General features: G+C 44.5%; 1 protein-coding gene across 1 annotated transcript in view; it reads right to left on the reverse strand.

Annotated features, from left to right (window-relative positions):
* Positions 1-18,839, reverse strand: part of LOC126336984 (cysteine-rich motor neuron 1 protein-like) — a 1,115,002-nt gene that overhangs the window by 166,386 nt on the left and 929,777 nt on the right. The gene's annotated exons all lie outside the window — the stretch shown is intronic.

Consider the following 18,839-nt stretch of genomic DNA (forward strand, 5'->3'; position numbering starts at 1 on the left):
ATCACACATTTATGAAATTCATAGGATGCTCGGACAAAATCACACCAGCAGCTAACTGATTACTTCAAATCTGCATTTTCATGCCTACTAAGCACCTCTGCATTATTCATTAGTTTTAGCCCGCAAAATGCCACGGCCCGTAAACCGGTGACGGAACTTTGGTGTAACATCGGTTCCACTGAGATCACCGAGCCAAGCCCAGCTGCGCCCCGCAGTTATTGAATGTGCCAGCGTCCGTCCAGCAAACTACGTGTGTTGATGGCTTTCGCCTCCCACTTGCTGGAGCAGTGTGTTCCAACTCTGCCCACGGCGCACCAGGGACCACGAGTATTTGCACGTACGTGTCGCAAACTCCCCGTCGGTGACTGGACCTCGCCATTAACACAGCATGCTGTGCTACAGTGTAAAAAAAAAGTTCAAATGTGTGTGAAATCTTATGGGACTTAACTGCTAAGATCATCACGTGGCCGTGCGGTTCTAGGTGCTTCAGTCCGGAACCGCGCTGCTGCTACGGTCGCAGGTTCGAATCCTGCCTCGGGCATGGATGAGTGTGATGGTCTTAGGTTAGTTAGGTTTAAGTAGTTCTAGGTCTAGCGGACTGATGAGCTCAGATGTTAAGTCCCATAGTGCTTAGAGCCATTTGAACCATTTGCTAAGGTCATCAGTCCCTAATCTTACACACTACCTAACGTAAATTATCCTAAGGACAAACACACACACACACACCCATGCCCGAGGGAGGACTCGAACCTCCGCCGGGACCAGCCACACAGTCCATGACTGCATCGCCCTAGACAGTGCCACAGTGTCATTCGCCACCAGCTGAGATACTCTCTGAAGGGGTGGTTCGGTTGGTTGGTGACGAGACTCGCGAGAAAGGCCACGTCGCAGCATGTGACACTGCAGGTCTTGCGAGTGGTGCCAGCAGCCGTCAAGGCGGAGATCGAGTAACTAGTTCAGAAGAGGTTGTCAACTCTTAACAGTGCATTTAAATGAGTGCATTCTGTCGATGACACACGACAACGTTAAGACCTTTAGTTGGTACTTTTTAATTGACATACTTATTTCCCTTGGGCCCTGCACGGGACCGATCGATAGTGGAGTATGACAGACAAGGCGACTTGTGTGACGCCACAAGCTCGTTGCAGGGCCTGTACTTCTCGCGGGCCCCAGTTGATAAATGCTAAGCTATTTACGATTCTTGAGGAAGCGCACTGTTGATAGAAATGAAAGGAAAGGCATAGCCATCATTAAATGTTAAACGTCGCATCGCGTAGTAGGCTGGGATAATCCACAGGTGGGCTCGAACACCGAGTGGAAAGGGTGTTTGTTTGCATCCGTGCACACTGGACCCTTAACTTGCAGATTTGTAAGAACCTTGTCGTATATTTAGATGTGGAGTGTAGGTGAGTGAAATGGATGTGTGTGTGTAGTGTAGTTTTATGTTAATGTTATATAATGATGAGAGAAGAAAGAGGGTGAAACTCGGTGCCGCACGAAGTCTACGTCTCTCGACAAGCACCAAGGGGGTCGCCAAGACGGTCCCTAGACGACGGACAGATCACCATCAACAGTCTCACATACCCTAACTTCATGAGACTCTGTGGACAGGCTTGGAATCGATCCCAGAAACTAATGCTCAGGAACTTCACGGCTACAGTTTCTTCTCTCATTGCTCGACAGATACTGTCACTAAAAAATTTCTACCACCACCAGGATTCTAACCAGCTCACCCGTCATAAGATTAACAGATTGTTTCAAAGGCAATTTGCGAGCGAAATGATATTTCGAATGTCTTCATCACTGCAATTACTAAAAGGCACGTCTTTTACGTTCGATGTGGAAAACAGCAAAAGCTTTGTTTAATTGATGACTAGTTTCGGGTTACCTGAACCCTTCTTCAGGTCATTCAAACAGAGAAAATGGTGTATTCCGTAGTAGCATGCAAATCATATTATGATTGTACACACAGTTACAGCGAACTCAAGTGTTTCGGTATACACTGACAGAACAAATACGCAACACACAGCGTTTTGTCTGTTTGGATAATCTGGAGATGGGTTAAGGTGACTGGTGACCACAGCAAGCTGGAAATTCATATATCATCTTTGGTTGGCCAACGAAACAACTGTTTCACCAGATTTAGACAAATTTCCATGACCCGCATGACATAGACTGAAATTCTTCAACACTCCGTTCCCAGTTTCAAAAACTCACTGACTTATGAAATCCTCCTTTACTATGTAGAAATGGGTGACAGATGGCAGAAATGAAGACGATAATACTCGAAAGGACAAAAATATTACTGCACCATGAACTTCTCACGGCGAAGTTTTGACGGACGTGAAGGAGGCTTTCCCAGGATGCAAAGAAATGTAACCGTGATGTCAGTGAAACAAAATACGAGCTTGTCAAGTGGTCGACCAGATTTGTGATGGATTCAGGAATTCCTAGCATGGTAGATCTCAAACGTTGCTCTTACTTGACGAAATAGAAAACATAAAGGTAAATTTGGGAGTACCTCAAGGGAGTGTTACAGGGCCGCCATTGTTTACAGCCTATAGATAGTGTAGTGGATGTCGGAAACTCCATGGGGTTGTTCGTAGAAAATGCTGTTGTCTACAGTAACGTATCAATTACAGAAGACCATAGTGAAATGTAGGATGAGTTGCAGATGATAGACTATTTGTGTAACGTGGTGAATGACATACATGGCAGTTGTCCTCGAACGTAAATAAATGTAATGTATTATGCGTAAATAGGAGAATAGACGCGTTACTGTTCGATAACACTACAGCAGCAACCGTAAATTATGTAGTACCAAGTATCCAGAGTGATATGAAGTGAACGCCCTCACTAAAGTAATCAGAGGAAAAGCTGATGACAGGCTGAGATTCAGTAGCAGAAGCACAGGATTGTTTCGTAAGAACGGGAGAATTACGAAGATGCTCAACAGACTTGGGAGTAGACTGTACAAGAGAGCCGTTATGCATAAGGGTTTGCTGATAAAATTTCGAGAGCTTACGTTCCTCGAAAGTCGGCAAACGTATTATCTTTAAAGTCCTAAACTGATCGTTAAATTGTGAATTAATAGCAACCCGCGATTACCTTATACTTGTATAGGCAGTTGATTCAACTCTCCCTAGTTAATAAATCCGAATCGTAGTAATAAAAGGCTAGCGAGTGAGTGCTCGTTGCTTTCACAAAGTAGTCATTAAATTATCCTTGGGATATTAATGGAAATTTAAGGATTGTATTTGATGTGAAAATAAAAAACAACAGTTCAAGTCGCAGTTTCTACTGAAGGTAATTGGTTTGGATTACCCTTGGCTACTGTGCAAAACACCGACACAGTCATGTTATCCAAAAGCGCACACAACAGGTTATAATTATTTTTAACGCATCGAAAAAGTCGTAGACCAAGTTATAGGGTCTTTAAATTTAAGTCAAGACTGTACATAACAGTTTATTTGCTCTATATGCTTCAAGAACCTGACAAGAAACTGACAAAGAACAAAGTTATCTGAATATTCAATTAAATTACCAATAATGACGTGAATAGTGTGGAAGGTATTAAAATTTATCTGGAAGATTGCATTGAGTTTAAAGCACCAAGGACTTTATCCGTGCAGCACGCAAGTTCGAAGTTTAAGAACACCAAAGTACAGTTTACAATAAATCAAATCAGCAACACAATTTGCATATTAAAAACGCACAATTTGTAGTTATCTGAGCCCGATGAGACGTATACGTCATATAATGACATTATATATTATGTTATGAGACAAGACGCTGCTGTGTTTAATTATATTGTTTATTACTTTAGGCCTGTTTCGGCGTGACTGTCATCTTCATGTTACATCAGGTGGTCTTGATATCTGTATTACATCGATGTCTCAGTTACTGTCACATACATTTGCTCCTTTGATGTTGTTGCAGCTGTAGCAGACGTAAAACTTTTGCTGGAGCAGTTATTTGTGTAGTCGTCGAATTATGAAAGTTTATTGCATAGTGACGTTTCGTGACTGGTGTATTGATGGCTGTATTGAGAACTGCAAAAGTTTTTCACCTACTATAACCGCAACATCAAAGGAGTAATTTTATACAATACTGTGACAGCAACTGAGACGTCAATGTCACGTGGACATCAACACCATCGGATACAACCTGAAGATAGCAATCACGCCTATAGTAATAAACAATATAATCAAACACAGCGGCGTCTTGATCTCAGATCATACTAGATAAAAACGGGCACGTAATCAAGTTGCTGATAACATGTATCGCACTAGCGCAGATTGCGAACTTTCATTTCCTCACGAATAACAAAGTGTGCCGAACAGTACCAGGTTATCGTTTGCTCCCAAATTCATGAAAAAGTAGGTGAAAGTACATAAAACTTCCCTACTTTTACATTTAAGATGCACATTTTTAAACACAAACGTTACTAGGGCAAAGCAGTGTCTTCACGACTGGTCACCCTTTGCAAAAGAACACTGTCCAGAGCTATGCAATTCTGTTGGCTGAACCAGATTTTAAGAATGAATGCAATTAACTCCCCCACACTGCACAAATGGTGTGTCACGTCTTGATCGTTGATGTTAGCGCGGAGCGGTAAGACTGTCATGCTGTTATTGTCTGAGATCTCTGGGGACTGTAAGGCGGCTGTGGTGTCCACTGACCGCAGGGGATGTAGGCGCCAGGATAGCGTTCGAAAGCCTCAGAGCGTGTTGCTGGCTTGACTTCAGTGAAAAGTGTCCATATTCCCAAAGGAGGCGCCCTTCACGTAACGAGATTTAGATGCGGCCGTCTGCCAACAAAAAAAGGCCATACAGACGTTTCTGGCGACTCACCGCCCCAGTGTGTAGCGCACAAGGCTACTTTAGCAAGCACACAGCTCCAGTATTCTCTCTAAAATAAATACGAAATACTGGCAGAAAACGAAGTAATATTGCATAGCGATGTGTTGGCAGTAACATCGCACCCTCCTCCAAAATGCAGAGAAAACCCTATTTTACGTTTTCATGCGCTCCAATCTTAAAAAAGCAAAATTGAGGAAAACACAGTATCGAGGAAAATGTTAAAAACCCCTAAAATATTAGCAAAAATATATATAATTAGCATATATGACTAACATTCACAGTCCTCTCCAATAATTTGTATAAAATCTGCCTATGCGAAGGAAATTAAATGTACGATACAATGTTTACATAATAATTTGTGGTAATAAATTTCATCAGTTCTTATAAATCACAGATGTGTAACAGCAAGTAAAAACTCATTAAAATTGAAATTGGTATGTGGTTACAAGGTAAGCAAACATGTTTTACAACATGCTACAACCACAAATTATACATTCAAAACACACGGTTCCTAGAGAGCTTCCTTTGTGCTCACCCAGATGACAGCAAAAATTTACGAACATGTTGAACGAAACCAGAAACATCACAACAGCTAAGTGGTTAAACCATAAGCATAAATGCAGACATCTGCTTAATCACATACTTTGTTACCACTGCAGTTATTGGCTAATGCTTTTCTTACAACGTTACAACCTTATTATAGGTCAGCTTAATGCATTTTGATACACTGTGTAAAATATAAATGTGAAAGAAAGCTCAGGTGCTACAATTTCACTTCGTGCCCTCTATCACTGTTGCCAATCTTTACGATCTACAATGTGCATTGTGTGTGTGGTGCAAAGTATATACATGAGTAGTGTATGTAGTTGTTGCAATTGCATCATGTCAAATTTGAACACAAAAGTCTTTAAAATGTGCTATTGCAAAATCCTTGTTCTATTTCCGTGTGAAATCTCTGTCATAGCACATTATCTGTAGAAATTGTATATTATCAGCACTTCACAAAGTGCTTTCGTACCTACTACCTCTTCCGTCGCTGAAGGGCCATTCCCCCTTTCCACACATCCAGTAGGCGAGCTCATTTTATGTGTGGTAGTGTGGTGTGGTGCCTGCACTGGAGATTGGGTGACTTAACAAGTCACCAGCCAATAAGAGTTCAGTAACCGGAAATGGGCGGCATTTCCTCGATTATGATTGAGCATATCATGCGAGACTCAGTGTTTGAATTTAAAAGGTTGGCTATTGATACTGTCGCTGAATACATTACAACAGAAATACATGCAAACAGATGAGAATGAGTTATAAGTGGCACAAGAAAAGGTGGCGGCTGGTAGCCTTCGTCGCGTATTAGCTCAGTCTGGAACACTTTGCGTCGACTGCAACCTGGCAGTAGTTGTATCACAGTTGCGTGGTGGAGCTAAATGTTGCAAGTTGCGTTGGCAACAACGGTCGTAGATCATGTCAGCATTTCATCTCTCACATCTCGCTTCTCCACAACGGCCTAAAATATTCCCTCCACCACCAGTTGTGGTGCAAAACATCTATATTTTGTGCCACGTGTAACACGTCAGTTACATGAAATGAAAATAGGAAGAAAATGGTGTGAAGTCAAGCGAGATGTTCAGGCCAATGAATCCCGTCTGCCGAACGTATTTTTTGCTCTTTCACACCCTAAATCTTTAAATAATTTCTGCATGGTGTTATAGTGTCGTTTCACAGTAAATTTGCTCTGTATGTTGATTATGCGACTGCCTAGTAGATATTGAGAATTCTCATCCCTTTCTTATTCATTCACACTCGTTGTTTAACGCTTGTGTCGATAGGTCGACCGTCTTCCTTTTTTTGTGCAAACAGCCACTGAACAAATAGCGAAGCGTAAACAGCGCTGACACCACCAGTTGTGCCGAGCTGAAGAGACTCGTGCCGAGCATAAAATGCCGCACCGCAATGCTGATAGGAATGTTGCGCTACTTCCGAGAAGGACCGACAAAGCCGAGACGGGTCTAGTTTTGGGTATGCATGCAGTATTGGCAGCTCTGTGTTAAGTTCAAATGGCTCCAAGCACTATGGGACTTAACATCTGAGGTCATCAGTCCCCTAGAACTTAGAACTACTTAAACCTAACTAACCGAAGGATATCACACACATCCATGCCCGAGGCAGGATTCGAAACTGCGACCGTAGCGGTCGCGCTGTTCCAGACTGAAGCGCCTAGAACCGCTCGGGCACACTGGCCGGCGCCCTGTGTTAGAAAATGTTCAAATGTGTGTGAAATCTTATGGGACATAACTGCTAAGGTCATCAGTCCCTAAGCTTACACACTACTTAACCTAAATTATCCTAAGGACAAACACACACACCCATGCCCGAGGGGGGAATCGAATCTCTGGGGGGACGAGCCACACAGACCATGACTGCAGCGCCCAAGACCGCTCAGTTAATCCCACGCGGCCTTGTGTTAGAGAAATAATCTAACATGGAGCTATTCTGAGAGCGATCAGGCCAGGGCTCAAGAAGTTAGCGTAGGAGTCGGCCTGATTCCTTAACCGATATCGGGAAAACCATGACGCGTAACGAAATCGCGTGCGAATTTAGTCGCTTGGAACTCGTGGTCGACGATGGCGGAAGAGTCTACAACTGCGGGAGGAAAGAGACGATTATTGCGTGTGCAGGGTTGGCGCCGGAAGCAGAGAGAGTCAGCTGTGACCTGGGACAAGGAGGGCGCTGCCTCATTAGCGGCGCCTGCATTCGCGCGGGGTGCCGGTCCCGCACGTCAGCACCCGGCCCCGCGGCCGCGCCGCGCATACCGAGCAGGCGGCCCCGCCTGACTCACCGCGTAAATATTCCGCGGCGGAGGGCGCGCCCGCGGCCCGCTCACCTCGCTGTGACGTAACGATTAGCGCGCCGGCTGCTGGGCGCCGTGGCGTAGGCTGCCGTCACGCCCGCTCTACGGCAGGGAATGACTCACGGATGACGCCACCGTGAAAGTAAATACTACACCCACGCACAGCCAGCTTCGTGGAGTGCTCATCGCGTTTTGTGTGACATTTACGAAAGCTTGGAGAATTTTCAAGAGGGGAAAGCCGGAACAATTGAATTATTGTAATGCCTTTTTACTCTACTGGCCATTAAAATTGCTACACCAGAAGGAAACGCAGATGATAAACAGGTATTCATTGGACAAATATATTATACTAGAAATGGCATGTGAATACACTTTCACGCAATTTGGGTGCATAGATCCTGAGAAATCAGTACCCAGAACAACCACCTCTGGTCGCAATAACGGCCTTGACACGCCTGGGCGTTGAGTCAAACAGAGCTTGGATGGCGTGTACAGGTACAGCTGCCCATGCAGCTTCAACACGATACCACATTTCATCAAGAGTAGTGACTGGCGTATTGTGACGAGCCAGTTGCTCGGCCACCATTGACCAGACGTTTTCAGTTGGTGAGAGATCTGGAGAATGTGGTGGCCAGGGTAGCAGTCGACCATTTTCTGTATCCAGAAAGGCCCGTACAGGACCTGCAACATGCGATCGTGCATTATTCTGCTGAAATGTAGGGTTTCGCAGGGATCGAATGAAGGGTAGAGCCACGGGTCGTAACACATCTGAAATGTAACGTCCACTGTTCAAAGTGCGGCCAATGCGAACAAGAGGTGGTGGTGGTGGTGGTTAGTGTTTAACGTCCCGTCGACAACGAGGTCATTAGAGACGGAGCGCAAGCTCGGGATAGGGAAGGATTGGGAAGGAAATCGGCCGTGCCCTTTCAAAGGAACCATCCCGGCATTTGCCTGAAACGATTTAGGGAAATCACGGAAAACCTAAATCAGGTTGGCCGGAGACGGGATTGAACCGTCGTCCTCCCGGATGCGAACAAGAGGTGACCTAGACGTGTAACCAATGGCACCCCACACCATCACGCCGGGTGATACGCCAATATCGCGATGACGAATACGCGCTTCCAATGTTCGTTCACCGCGATGTCGCCAAACATGGATGCGATCATCATGATGTTGTAAACAGAACCTTGGTTCATCCGAAAAGATGACATTTTGCCATTCGTGCACCAGGTTCGTCGTTGAGTACACCATCGCAGGCGCTCCTGTCTGTGATGCAGCGTCAAGGGTAACCGCAGCCATGGTCTCCGAGCTGATAGTCCATGCTGCTGCAAACGTCGTCGAACTGTTCGTGGAGATGGTTGTTGTCTTACAAACGTCCCCATCTGTTGACTGTGGCTGCACGATCCGTTGAAGCCATGCGGATAAGATGCCTGTTATCTCGACTGTTAGTGATACGAGGCCGTTGGGATCCAGCACGGCGTTCCGTATTACCCTCCTGAACCCACCGATTCCATATTCTGCTTATAGTCATTGGATATCGACCAACGCGAGCAGCAATGTCGCGATACGATAAACCGCAGTCGCGATAGGCTACAATCCGACCTTCACCAAACACGGAAACGTGTTGGTACGCATTTCTCTTCCTTACACAACAACGTTTCACCAGGCAACACCGGTCAACTGCTGTTTGTGTATGACACTTTGACACTTTCACATATACTCTATTTTAAGCTGGGTCTTTATCAGTTTTGGTTTACTGAACCCGCGTTCACACAATGTTACAGGCATTAATATTGTCATAAATATCCCCAAAGCTATTGAAATGTTTGGTGGTAAGCATCTCTTAAGTCATATTTTGAAAACAAAAAATTTTCAAAATATGCAAATTGGGAGTCGTGTCAATGTTCTTCATCAGCTTTTTCACCTGGAACTTGGAAGTAGCTACTTCGTTACTTAGCTCCGCTGTATCAGCTTCACTGCTTTCATTTCACTGACAGGAAATGGTTTGATATATTTGATACCTGTCTTACATTTCACTTATTTTTCTATCAAATACTTTGAAATGCAGCAGGTGAAATGCTTTTTCAGCACAGGTCAAGTGTAGCTTCCATTCGGCCATTTCTAAAAAAAAAAAAAACAAAAAAAAACCGAATGCGAAAATATTTTGTTGAGCCCAACCTACATAGGTAGGAATGATCATCAAAATCAAATAGGAGAAATCAGAGCTCGAACAGAAAGGTTTAGGTGTTCGTTTTTTCCGCTCGCTGTTCGGGAGTGGAATAATAGAGAGATAGTATGATTGTGGTTCGATGAACCCTCTGCCAAGCACTTAAATGTGAATTGCAGAGTAGTCATGTAGATGTAGAAATGGGTTAGAAACTTTCCTCATGTCAGCACGTTGTAGGTGTCGCCACCGGCGCCAACCTTGTGTGAATGCTCTGAAAAGCTAATCATTTTCATATCACAGCATCTTCTTCCTGGCGGTTAAATTTCGCGTCTATAGCACGTCATCTTCGTGGTGCAGCAATTTTAATAGCCAGTAGTGTATTAATCCATTGTCGTAGATATTCCACAATGACATCTACGAGCTTTAGAGCTTTAATAGCTGCAACAACACTCTAGAGCACTTACATTCCAGTAAGATAACACCCTTCCACCCAAGGCTTGCCAAACCCTATAGACAAACAAATGATTAAAATTTCAGAAAAATAGCACGATTTATTCAGAAGTGGAGCTAGTCTATAACGCGTTCGTGTAACGCTGGCCCTTACACAAGCAGTTATTCGGATTGGTACCAATTGATAGGGTTGTTGGGTGTCGGCTTGAGAATATAGAGCCAAATTCTGTCCAACTGGTGCGTTAAATCATCAAAATCCCGAGAAGGTTGGAGGGCACTGCCTATAATGCTCCTAACATTCTCAATTGGAGACACATATGGCGACCTTGTCCGCCAAGGTAGGGTTTGGCGGACGCTAAATTTGTGAAGCTCTTTCCCTTGAATAAATCATCCAATTTTTCTAAAATTATAATTATTTGTTTGCCTGTACAACTACGTCACATCTACCGGTTTCTGTCTCATTCGGATAATTCCTTCGTCGTGCATCGGTTTTTTTTATCTACCGAGTGTGTACACAACTTATGCGATATAGGTACAAGTTTCAAAGTTTTACTGTTCTTCAAAGTAGTGGCCAGGATTGTGTTTCACCGGTTTCCAGCGATGTGCAAGTCGTAGAATACTCTTAGCAGCGCCACATGACGCATTTATCAATTTTATGTAAGTTGTAAACAAAAAGTTGCCGCAAGCTAAGAGCTGGTCATTTATCACAGAGAAAGACGTATAAATCATAAACAATTGGCTGCACTCTGATTAATATTCAAAATAATACTCGAGACTATACAAGCTGGTATTGTGGTTGGATCCTGTTCAAGACTTACACCTACTCCAAAAAATATGCACTGTATTACTTACACAGTGTCTGTCGATCTTATGTTCAAATCTGGGGCACCTCACCTGAAACAAAAGACAAAGAAATACACCATATATTAAGTTTCAATCACTGAGTCATTTAAAACAAATGAACTGCCACATCAGCGGAAGAAATTCCCTTCCTGTCTATGAAGCGAATTAAATCTGAAGAAAAGTAGGCATTAGCCTAGAAGGTGCAAAGAAACTTCACTGTATCCTGCAAAAACATTCTTTTTCCGAGGTCCAGATCGTAAACAACTTGAAACACCCCGTTTGTCAAATCTGCAGTCAGCTTACAGACAAGTCTCCTTTTAGTTGGTCAGACAGAGAAATAACAAACGAGGATCACTGCCGCCATCACCACATCGTAAAAGTAATCGCTATTGGCGTAGTATCAATTCTACAGATAAGATGTGTTCATCCAGAACTAATGGCACAAACGTTGGTTCAACTCAAATGAGCGTAACATGTTACCAACATGTCCGTACCTTCAACGAATATAAACACAGAATTAGCAATATTCCACCGCTTTTTTTTTTATTGTGGTAGCTTTCAACTGGATCCATCAGCCTCGGAAGTAGGTTAAAATTTTAGGCAAAGTTGTGACACAAATCCACTGTCTTTTGTTGTGCACAACTAGGGAGCGCTTTTTAACGTAAATGCCACTTCTAATCCTTCGGATATCTCTTCGCCCATTCGCTGTTTTTTCTATCGATCTTTTCTCCGTACTGTAGCTTACGCATGGACAACCTTTGCCGATCTGGGAGCTTCATTCTAATGCTTAAGTTCCGCTTGCTGGAATTTCTCGCGTTGCGTAAAACGCGTGCGAGACCGCGCTCCACGCTTGCACGAACAACATAACTAGAAATCTGGTGATGGATGAGTGTAGGGGTAGAGGTACGTTTTAAGATCAGTTTTGTATGTTTTTCTCGAATAACTCGAAAATCGTGGATTCCAGCGAAAGCTGTACAAAAATTAACTACATCAAATGTTTTGCAAAAAAGGTCCTGTTCATTTTTTTTTTGGAGGGCAATAGTTGTCGCATAGCAAGCGAGAGAATATGAAAATCTCGCGGTGGTGTGGTATAACATTGCGGGTTGCATAAAACGCCAGCGATAGGGGCATCTGAATCGCCCACTATGCGAAAAAAATAACACAGCGCGGTTCTCTTTCAGAAACTTTATTTGAATGTTGTTTGTGAGAAGATAGTATGATACCTCATATAAAAAGCAGAAACATCTACCAGCACATGTCGAAATTCACAGCGACTGATTTGTGACTTACCGAGGCTGCGTTTTATCACATTGGTCAGGATCTGGCGATACGATCAATGAGTTTAGCAATGCACAATACCTGAGCGACCCGCGCCTGCAGGAGCTACGCGGTCACTGTACTGAGGTTTGTCGGCACAGTCGCCATTGTTGCGGGTTCCCTCGATATGACAGCAGGGACGCACACCGACAGCTGTGCCTCCAGCGACAGCACTGGACACAGAAGTGGCACCACGTCGACTTTATTCAGACGACTCTCGGTTCTGTGGAGAGCATCACAATGGACGTATACACTTGTGGAGGTTCCGAGGAGAACGAACGTTGCCAGATCTCTTTCGTCGGCTTCATACAGGCCCAGAACCTGGTGCTATGGTATGTTTCGTAGAGTTACTGTCGGATAATTTCGACATCGGGCGTTACATTTATGATGTCTTAAGGCCGGCATATCCACCCTCTTTTCTTCAGCAAGTTAACTCAAGACTACATGTTACCCGTGCTGTTGGAACGTACATTGAAATGTAGGGTGTTCGGCTTTTGTCCTGACCACAGGTTTTATGTATGTCTCACCCATTTAAAACATCTGGTAGTTGTAGAAAGACTGACATGTCACCAGTTGTCAGCCACTGCAGTTTATGACAGGTGGTATAGAGTTGAAGCAACATGGAATGAAGTACCAACGTCTCGACGCCCAGCAAGGATAGAGTCGTTTGCGTATAATAAATAAAATTTTGTTGTTTGCAATCATCGCTAGAGCTGAAATTTTAATGGCCAGTTATGTACAAGCGATAGTTGAAGCTACTTAATAGATTTGCTGTGGCGGAGTATTATTTAACAAAGTCACACGATTTTGCACATACAAACTAAAAATCAAACCTTCTTTCTGACATATTACAAGCGTATTTGTTTGACAAGCCACACAAAACAGACACCACTCTGATATATACTTTCTGTAAGAGTGCGATGTCTGTTTCAGTGGCGCAGTGGTTGGCACACTGGACACTGATTCGGGAGGACGACGGTTCAAACACGGGTCCGGCCATTCTAATTTAGGTTTCCCGTGATTTCCCTAAATAGCTTCAGGTAAATTCCGGTATGGTTCCTTTGAAAGGGCACGGCCGACTTCCTTCCCCATCATTTCCTAATCCGATGGGACCGATGACCTCGCTGTTTGATCCCCTCCTCCGAAAAAAAAAAAAAATGTTCGAATGGCTCTGAGCACTGTGGGACTTAACAGTATGAGGTCATCAGTCCCCTAGAATTTAGAACAACTTAAACCTATTTAACCTAAGGACATCACACACATCCAGGCCCGAGGCAGGATTCGAACCTGCGACCGTAGCAGTGACGCGGTTCCGGACTTCGTACCTAGAACTGCTCGGCAACAGCGACCGGCTGAATCAACCAACCAATCTGATTCAGTGTGGATGCACTAATATCGACCGAACTCCTACAGGAATCCATATTTTGCCAATAGGGGGTTAAAGGGTGAAAGATGCTGGATTACAGCGTTGCGATATGTTGAGAATTTGGGTCGGACGGAAAGCGTGTCTGGATGGCCGAGACGGTTAAGACAATTGTCCTAGAGGAGCGGTAAATCCGTGATCGAGTGCAGGTGCGCCACAAATTTTCAACTTTCACCATTGCATTACCAAAGTGCCTTGTGTGGCTGGTAGTCAAAAGATTTCCGCTCATCTTTTCCCTTTACTTCCCCATTCTCTATTCTAGATAAATATTTCAAGTGCTCCATATGTGCCCACCTACTTATTCTGCAATCACATCTATAATCAAGTTCTTCCCACGTTGGACGCAACATTTTCCTATCAATCTGTTCAAAAAGCTAGTGACCCGAGTTCGCATGCAGTTCTGGTAGATTTGTCGGTAGACAAGATACAAACCCGGAATCCTACTCACAACCCCACACAAAAAGATCGCTGGTGGTTAGATCAGGAGATCGTGGAGGCCATGACATGAATTGCGGACCATAAACCCCATTGTGACCGATCCAGCGGTTTTTCAGTTTTCTGCTTAAGAGCTCACGAACATTATGATGGTAGTGGGGTGGAACACCATCCTGTTGGCAGATGAAATCCGCACTGTTGAGACATGAGCCACTTTTCCAGCACCTTCACGTAAACGTGTTCTGCAACGGACTGTTTGCAGAACAACGAGGGACTGTTAACTTTTAACATTGTGACTGCTCAGAGCACATTAACTTCCGGCGAATCTCGAATGTGTTGCACTATTGTGTGGGGATTCTCTGTCCCCAATAGCCGCACATTGTGCCTGTTCACTGTGTCATTTACAAAAGATATTGCCTCATCACTGAAGATGAGTGTCCCACAAAACCCATCCTCATCCAGAAGCTGCTCCAACCCTTCTGAAAGTGCAGAGCGTCTGACTTCGTCTTCGGGAGTCAGAGTTTTAACCAACAGCAAGCGGTTGCTTCTGCTTGAGTCGTTTTCTTAAGATGTTCCAAACGGTAGACTGTAGCATCTTCAGTACTCCACTTTCTCTGTTCCTCGACTCCTGTGGGCCACCTGTGAAGCTCGCTCGCACGCGGTCAAATGTTTCTTCTCTCACTGTACGCCGGCACGTTAATTTCTCTTGGAGCTATAAACTGAGCATACCGTCTTTTGTATCCCGCCTGGGAGGCGGCGCGTGGGTAGGAACGGAAAAAGGTAATACAAGTCGGTACCGCAAGAACGTGGTTAAGCTGGTGATAAACGATTACATAACTTTGTACGTAGGTGCGATGCTGAAGCGAAGTGTCCTGGCTGGCTGCACCTGATCAAATGGGCTGAAGCAGTCCTGGAGTTCTCAGACCTCGACAGCACCGGCTAGAGGGCGCTGTCGCCGGTCTCTCTCGTAATGACAACCTGAGAGACTATTCCGTGGCTTAGTTGCAATCGGTACCACACCGTCGCCGATTGCAGTTGCCTGACAATGAAACTTCGTCGAACCTCGTTCTGAAGTGTCGTTGCTCTGTTGCAGCACACTTAGGTGAATGCACTCCAAGCACAACATACGCTTTCTCAGCCCCTGTCGCCATTTTGCCCAATTCGTCTCTGCGCACTGTCGTGGCAGAAATCTGAAGCGCTGCTGCAAACAGTACAAAACTTTCTGAGTTTTTCCGTATCAATGTTGCTTTTTGTGACTGTATGTCAATCAATGCAGCTACAGTAAATTTATGAAATCGCTTCAGTCATTTGTAACAACCTTGTAACTTGAAATACTTCCTTCGCGAATTCGGATTTGTTGTAAGTTTTCATATATTCCTGTTTCGGATTGGACCGATAAATCTTGTTTCAGAGTTTTTTGTGAGTCTGTTATTAATTGTACATAAGTGACTATAAAATTATAATCTCCCGCTGCTTGACCGTACCTCTTATTTCCAACACAAGGGATTTTCATGAGAAGGTCATTATTTAGTAGTGCAGAGTGAGAGAATTGTTTTCTTTATTTACCGCCGGTGGCGTGGCGTGTGAGGCAGGTCGGCTGCTGTGAACAAGGAGGCCGTCGTATGGAGGCGCCAGGCGGCTGTGGAATGAGTTATAAAGCGACGGGCGGCTATCTGCTATCGGAGGTGCGCGCCAGCTGCGCCGCCGCAATAAAACTGGCGCGCCAGCCCGCGCTGGCGACAGCGACAGCCGTAATTTGTCAGCCAGATAGCGCCGACGCGCTTTGTCCCCGCACCACGCCTATCACGTCTCTCTCCAAAATAAAATAAAGAAAGCTGAATTAGCTCTCAGGGTGCGGCCAAAGATAAACCGCAGCGAACGTCGCCCCGTGGGAGAGAAGGGGTTGTTCAGGGATCCTAGACACCACCGAGTCCGCAGGAGGTGCGGGGTGTCTGTCGTGCAGGTGTGTGGGGGTCTGGTGGTGGGGTGTGGGTTTGGGGGAGCGGGGCACCACTAGATATTTAAGAAATGTTCATATAAAAATAGAAACCGCGCGTGACTGGCTCGATTTATGCGTCGATAAGATGGTCTAATGTTCGATGCTAGTTATCGAGTTATTTTTCTAAAGTTTATGCTGCTATTTGAGTGAAAAGAAAATCGCTGTTAAAGCAAATACTTAAATACTTCACTTTACTGCCTCCAGTACGCCGTGCGGGGTAATCGTGCGGTGTAGGGCGCCTTGCCACGGTTCGAGCGGCTACCCCCTTCGGAGGTTCGAGTCCTTTGAGCATGGGTGTGTGTGTTGTCATTAGCGTAAGTTAGTTCAAGTTAGATTAAGTAGTGTGTAAGCCTAAGGACCGATGATCTTTGCAGTTTGGTCCCATAGGAACTTGTCACAAATTTCTAAATTTTTTGGCTTCCAGTACCAGGCGACGATCCAAGGGAGGGGTTGGAAGGGGGTGGGTGGGGAGTGGAAGAGTTTCATGGGGCTACGACGCTCCCATACCCCCCCCCCCCCCCCCAAAAAAAAAAGAAGAACACATTGCAGTTGAAGCGTTGTTGATGTTCCCGAATATAGGAGGAATGTTAGAATCGATGTGATTCTGTTCGTGTAGCAGGTGGAGGACATGTCGAAAATCTGCAGTCTAAAGAGATTCGTAAACACACGTCCCAAACTGCATAGTTGCATGTCTTACAGTTTTAAAAATACATGTGTTCAACATTCGTTCGAAAGCTTGAAAGAACGTATTTTATGCAATGAACTGAAGAAGTGTAATATTTTCAGATTCTCATAACTTTGACTGCGTTATGTTTTTTGCGATGTAAGACCAAAGTGTGTATTCACCATTACCAGTATTTCGCTCAGCACTATGACTATGAACACAGGTCTGGAAAGAATGCCAATGTTAGCGTGTAAATGAGGCGAGTGGTGTTTCTTTCAGTCGTTCGCCTTTCCCTTGTAGTTGTTGTCCCTTTTTTTTGAGTCATCAGTCTTCTGACTGTTTTGATGCGGCCCGCCACGAATTCCTCTTCTGTGCCAACCTCTTCATCTTAGTGTAACACTTGCTACCTACGTCTTCAATTATTTTCTGGATATATTCCAATCGCTGTCTTCCTCTACAGTTTTTATCCTTTACAGCTCCCTCTAGTACCATGGAAGCTATTCCCTGATGTCTTAATAGATGTCCCATCATCCTGTCCCTTCTTCTTTCAGTATTTTCCATATACTTTCCTCTACAATTCTGCGCAGAACCTCCTCATTCTTTACCTTACCAGTCGACCTAATTTTCAACCTTCGTCTGTAGCACCCCATATCAAATGCTTCGATCCTCTTCCGTTTCGGTTTTCTCACAGTCCATGTTTCACTGCCATACCTGGTAGTATGTTACCGTAAATCCACAAACGTAGGCAGTCCCTCACACAAGCATATGAAACATATACTGTAACTTATAAACTTGGTTGTCATTTTCAAGAGTCTTAATCTTCACACCACTTCTCTCTCCGAAAGATAGCTATGAGAGAAACTGACATATTTTTTAACACTGCTAATTGGCGTTGTGCGACCATAATCACTTCATATCTTTTCATTCGAATCACCTAAGTACAAATGACAGCTCCGCCAAAGCACCAATCTTTTGGACGTCGTGTACGTCATACTACCGCCATATGTATGCGTGCATATCGCTAGCACATGACTATTGTCTCAGTGTATACCGGTAGCGCAGTCTGTATACGACACAAAGCCATAGCCTTCAAATGTTAAGAGAGAGGCGATTGTATCTTCTTATGAATCCACTCTCACTAAGTTGTTTATCGCTCTGTTTGTTGCTGTTCTAGACGGGCCGGCCATTGTGGACGAGCGTTTCTAGGCGCTTCAGTCTGGAACCGCGCGACCGCTACGGTCGCAGGTTCGAATCCTGCCTCGGGCATGGATGTGTGTGATGTCCTTAGGTTAGTTAGGTTTAAGTAGTTCTAAGTTCTAGGGTACTAATGAACTCAGATGTCAAGTCCCATAGTGCTCAGAGCCATTTGTTCTAGACGGTGTAATGTGCTGATGGCGAGTATTTCAATATTTACAGTTGTAAGGGAGATACATAGACGTTGTTTTCTAGGTATTAACATTCGAAGAATGTAAATATTTTACTGGAGCACTCTGCAATGTTTCTTTTGTGGTGATTACTCGGTTTAGTTCGCAACTTGAAAGAAGTGAGATAAACTTTTACATATAATACAAAAACATTTTTGCCATAGCGACATGAATATACAAATTTGTTTGCGATATTTCTTTAAAAATTAGTACCTGAAAAGACCCGAACAATGTAATGAAACACAGCCAGCTGTAAGGCAGGGTGAATAGTGGATACCACACGGTCACTACTGCGGCATATTTGAAGAGAATTTCAGCGGCTGCATGATGCACATCTGCATACGTAATATCGGATGGCGTACCTCGTCGTGACTGACGAGCGCCTCGTTCCCTGCGGAGTCCCGGCAGCC

Source organism: Schistocerca gregaria, chromosome 2, assembly GCF_023897955.1.
Source record: "Schistocerca gregaria isolate iqSchGreg1 chromosome 2, iqSchGreg1.2, whole genome shotgun sequence".
NCBI classification, from domain to species: Eukaryota; Metazoa; Arthropoda; class Insecta; order Orthoptera; family Acrididae; genus Schistocerca; species Schistocerca gregaria.